The sequence below is a fragment of the Papaver somniferum genome, chromosome 8, assembly GCF_003573695.1.
Source record: "Papaver somniferum cultivar HN1 chromosome 8, ASM357369v1, whole genome shotgun sequence".
In the NCBI taxonomy this organism is placed as follows: Eukaryota; Viridiplantae; Streptophyta; class Magnoliopsida; order Ranunculales; family Papaveraceae; genus Papaver; species Papaver somniferum.
Window position 1 is genome coordinate 82,849,323 of NC_039365.1, and position 5,820 is coordinate 82,855,142.

The following is a 5,820-nucleotide window of genomic DNA, read 5'->3' on the forward strand; positions in this document are numbered from 1 at the left end:
TGAAACCAAGATCATATGTTAAGACTAATCCCCTTAACGTTACATGTTACAACTGTCCAACCTTTAGGCAAAGGAATCAATGTTGTGATAATCCTAGTTTTGCCTATAAACGTCATACGAATCCTTTTCACAATCGTAATGGTTATCAAAAGGATAACTTCGTAAAGACAAAGACTAGATCCGATGCTCCCAATTGGAGAAAGACTAACTTGTAAAAGAATAGTCAAGCCAATTCTCTTCCGAGGATTCTAGAAGAGAGTAATGGGAAGAAGGTTCCGGTTGTTCCTAAACGCACTCAGAAGTGGGTACCAAAGAAATCCAATGATGCTTTGAGTGTGAAAAGGAATGATCTTCCAGAAAATTCCATGACTATGGAGAAGGCCGTATCCATGATGTTGGAACTTAACAAGTTTTCTGAAAAATAGAATTGGATGTGAAAGGTTCTAAAAGCGATCTCTTTCATGATAGGTCACTTGTAGTGAGCAAGACATTGTTCACCCCAACACAACTTAATTGTGTTGTAAGTGCATCCTCACCAAGGAATACCCTGCTATGTATAGTTTAGGAAAATCACGAGAATTGGGGCACACAGATTATGTTCGGTAAGACTATATAATTTGACTGGATTCGTCTGAAAAGGTATGTCTATAAACCTGAGCAATATTTGTGTTTTTATAATGATCCATGTACCTTGCTTATTGTTCATTTCTACCTAACTTGATATGTGTTTAAGGTTCTTAAACGTTTAGGTTTGAAAATAGTAGTTTGGGATGTTTGGACTTCATGGTACACATACCAGGTATGCATAACATCATTTAAATCAAAATCCAGGGGTTTAAGTACGCATACTCGTTTGCATACTGCTCCAGGATACAAAAATTCGTTTGCAAACCCGTATGCATACTTGACGTCGATATTCGGTAAATTTTTTTTGGCTGTAACTTCTTCGTCCGAACTCTGAGACCTCATTATTTTTGCATTCTCTTATTATTTGAATTATCTTCAAAATGGTGATGAGAAATCCTAAATTTGAATGAGTTGAGGTTGGTCTTTGTCCCATATCTTGTTTTTGAGTAATTTGCTCTGTTTCGTTGCACTTGTTATACTTCTGATGGGCTTGGGCACTTGGATTTTTGGAGTAATTATATTATAAGCTCATTTGTAGCTTTTACAAGAATGAGGTTGGTGAATCACAAAGAAGGAAGTCCAAGAATAGGAAGTAGTATGCATTGCTATGGGATTCTTGAACGTTCACAATCATCTTATGTGAACTATGATGCATGGTATTTAATGACTTTGTATGTTCTTCTTTGTTAAGAAAATCTTTTTATATGCCTTTGGTAACCACTCTTGGTGTAAATCCGTGCGAAAAAGATTGATTCTACCTTCAAAGGGCAAAGATTGTTTTTGCGGTATTAGTCTTTATTGGTTTTATATATTGAAATTTATTATGGGATATGTGTGTTTGCGTCCGTGAAATATGATCGTCCCATACATGGTCAAAAGTTATGTCTTTCATATGTCGATATGCATGTATTGATAAAATAATGAATGAACTTTTCACGTTACAAAAGTTTTAAACCTATTATGTCATTATGCGAGTATTGATGGAAGATAGGATGAACTTTTGTTTACGAGGATTATGTCTATTATATGTCATTGTGCAAATAGTGATGGTAAATAGAATGAATCCTTGTCTATTCCGCAGTATTGATCTTCCCTGATCCATATTTTATGTATATACTGTGCGGCTCCGTAAGTTCTCTTATGTCGAGCATGACCAATTGAATTGATCACACTCTTGTGATAATTTAGTTGTGTATTCCGATTAAATTAATCATGAGTTTTCCTGTGGTTAATTTAATTGAATATTATTTGGATTCAAATTCAGATTCGTATGTGATTTTTTATGTCCAAATAAATCCTTCTTTTCTTATGAAAGTAAGGTCCCTATTGTTGTTCTTTCGGGAATGACATTTTATGGGGGAGAGTTCTTAATTGAACTTGTGCTTAATTGACAAATCTTTGTGAGGAGTGTGGCTGTGGAATATTATAGGGGTTATCTTGTCATTTTGCTTGATCGAGAGCATTCAGTTGATTCAGGCGGCTAAGAAATGAAAGGATCTGATTGAAGATTTGAAGAAAATCGTAGAAGGAAAGAAAAGTGGACAAATCCAAAAAATTAGAGGTCAGATGTTAGGTATAGGCGTGTTAAGTATCGACCTAAAGGTCTTTACACACTGAAATCTTGAGGAGAGGCCCTACCCTCCTGTTTTAACTGGACTCGGAAACAAGATAACCTGAAAACGAGAGCAAGAAGAACACCGATTGAAGTATCCGATTCAGGAATGTTAGTCGATCGCGGTGAGTAGTGCCCCATGAGAAGGACTGTATTTTATGTATTATCTCCGCAACTGGATACTGGGTCTGATTCGCGGACAGGTTATTCGGGTGCCGACCCTTACTTGTCATTACTTCATATGATGCCCGGTGTAGATGACCTCGAGCCTCTTTAAGGTGGCTTAATCGCCTCTATTTTCTCACTCAAATCCCAACTAAAATCATAGGTAAAAAAGTTTTCCTTTTCAGTAATGAATTATCTAGTCAACTCGACTGGACATAAAAAAAGATGAAACTTTAGGAAGACATGAATTTGGTCTCTTTTTTCGGACTTGCAATAAAAATCCGATGTCATCATCAAATAAGAAGAAAAACTCCAATCACACTAACTAAACTCATGAGAGAAGAAGTTCAAGAAAGACAGGCAACTTCGATGCGAAAGGCTCTGCCCCTGACAATGCGGGTAACCGGAGTTTAGTAGCAGAAATGATGTCCGTCTTTCATTGCTTTCTTGTCCCATGGGAAATTTAGTTGGCGATGATCACATCTTTCCATCTTGCAATAAGATCTCGCTCACTTTCATCGTCAGATAAGAACTAATGAAGTGAATTCAGTAAACTCATAAGAGAAGAAAAACACAACCTTAAAGAACTTGGCGAAAGTACAGAAAGAACCACTTTCATCATAAGAGAAGAAAAACTTCAATCACTAGAGTTCCATGAAGCTATCGAACTTGGAGTCAAAGAAAAATGCACTCGAAAGGCACCAAGAAAACGGATGCGGGTGCTAACGCGCAACGGCTTTCTTAGGTCAAATTTCACAGTTAGTAAACGAGATTGTAAAAAAGCTATCTCCTTGCAAGTTAAAAGATGGGATAGGTCAAATAAATTTACATCAATGATCTATCCAACTCAGAACTATGAAAGCTACTGAGGGAATTACAAGAGCTACAACAAGAGGAAGTTACTTGCATTCTCTCACTCAAGGTTCGGGGTGATACCTGATTGTAATATATTCTTGCTCTTCTGTAACAAGACTAGTCTTATTCATTGGGTATATTCCATCAAAGCTCTATGGAAGCATTGACTCGCGTTACAGGGTTAAATAAGCGACCCCCATTTTTCGAGGTAGGTTTAAAGATGCGCCTTTATGCTCTTGTGCGTGTTGTGACGTAACGGTTGCTGAAGGTTGACGGCTGGGAGAAAGGTAAATAGTGAGTAGTGGGTTACAAAGGTATAGGGATAAGTGATACCTGAACGGAGTAGTCGTGGAAGCAATGACGCTGGGACAGATGGAAAGAACGTGATGACTCATCAAGTTTGTGGGTGGTACTTTGGTTCTAGACCGAACATTGAAAAGCGAATGGCTCAAATTATGGATTGGTTTAGCTATCTTTCCGAGGAGCTTTCCCTCAGCTGACTATTGAAACGTAGGTTAAAGGGCCTTTTCGACGATAGATAATTTTAAGGTATTTAGAAACTAGATTCCTCTTTTATCATATGTAAGTGCGATGTGTCAATGACTGGGAAACTCAACGGTAAATCTAGTCCCACTGAGAAGCATGGGATAGGGAGTAAGGAGCCTCTTTCTAGCCTGCGATGAGCTACTTATTTTATTTAGGAAAAGTCCTTTACTCTATCTGTACAGAGAAATGAACTAATTGGGTAATAAGTGTGGAACTTTCCGTTTCCTTAAGAAATTAAAAGGGTTTTTCTAGCTTGCCGATGAATATAAAGAATATCCCATTGACCGGAATCGAACCTATAACTGATGTACCAAGAAAAGACGATCATGTTTCGCAGTGCGAGGTATGGGTTAAAAAGAAGGGGCAAGCTATTGATGATAGCCATTCTCAGGAAGCTTAGCTTAGAGCCTTTCCCATGCATGTCTGTCCCGGCAAGCCGAAAAGAGCTCTATTGTGCGTTTGTTTTTTCCATATTGCAAAAGCAAAGAAAGGAAAGTCTCGGATTTAGACTTCTACGTGCCGTGTATTACGCGCAAAATGATTACAACCACATTGACTGGCCTCATCGATACTCCTCGCCTTCTAATGCATTTTTATTTTAGAAGCTGGTCACTAATGTTCTTGGTTGCGGGCCTGGGGCCTCTAAAGACCCGATGTGATCTCTAGACTAGATTCCTCCCTTTGCCTTACCCTGGATTTCCTTTCCTATATGCTTTTCCGCCTGATGGATGGATGAAAAAACTATGCTACTAGGTATACTTATTCAATGGATGAGACTTCCCAATGGAAGAAGACGATTTCGTAGACAAGTGTCTGTCTGCCCAAAGGAACTCTACCCTCTCGTCACGCTTGCACCCTTTTTCCCTCTGATCACTTGGTCAGTACCAATTCTAAGACCAAATGCTATCTCAAAGGAGTACATGTTGGTGCTCTAGCACGGACTTCCTATCCAAATCATGTCCCTGAAGGCTATCCTAATTTCGGCCTCTCCCTCAAAGCGGGGCTGCCTGAAAGTATACTAGTCAAGTCAGGGAGGTGTAAGTACTGATTGATCCATCCCATGCTTTAAAACTTTAGGATGATACATAATGCAGTGATCTGGGAAAGCAACTTTGGGCTAGGTTCTAAGTAATATTGATGTACCCGAGTACCCTTTATGATGGCATATGCCAGGTCACATTCTTTGCCTAGAAGCATTTGGCACCAACAGCCCCCACTAATCTGTCTTGCTTTCAATAGTCCATTTCTCTAGATGTAGGCCGATGAGCAGTGAAAGAGGATATTCCATTGAAATGATTTGACTTGTAAACTGCCTGCCTAGCCGACCTTTGAGGGGATATAATTTTTTTTAAGAGCTAACTTACCTAGATGATCTAGCCACTGACCTTACTCTTTTAATTGATTTAACGTCCCCGTTGAAGTGATCAAAGAGCTTCGAGCGAGCATTGACAGGAAAAAGTCAGGGTTATTGGTTTATCCCGCAAGTTCGGGACTCTCAGTTGAGGAGGATCGTAGCCAGCTTACTTGACCCTTTACACATCTGGTAGATTTACGCGCTCTTATAGGGCATTGGAATAACCGATCTATGGCACCTTTGAAAGTCCTATGTTCAGCAGTAATAACAGAAGCGTATAAAGGTTTCGTTAACAAGAAAATTACGATTCTGATTCAACATTCATGGGGCATAAAGCAGATGTGGCATTTCTTTCTTATATAAGATGAGACCTCAGAATACTTTTTTAAGCTAAGGCCTTGCTTTAGTTTTATTGGTCAGGTATATGATTAAAGTCTTTCACAGAGGTACTGAAATCACCGATTACACTGACTTGGGCACTTTCGCATATCTACGTTATTTGGGCATTCCTTTTTCTAACCGGGCTCTCAAGATTCAAACTAGGATTGTGCGATAACATCCCCTTGGTTGTAGTGCAAATACGAACATTTCCTTGACAGACTAACTATGTTCTCTAGAACAGCATCCGTTCCCTTTGAAGGACGACTCTCGCTTCTTCTTT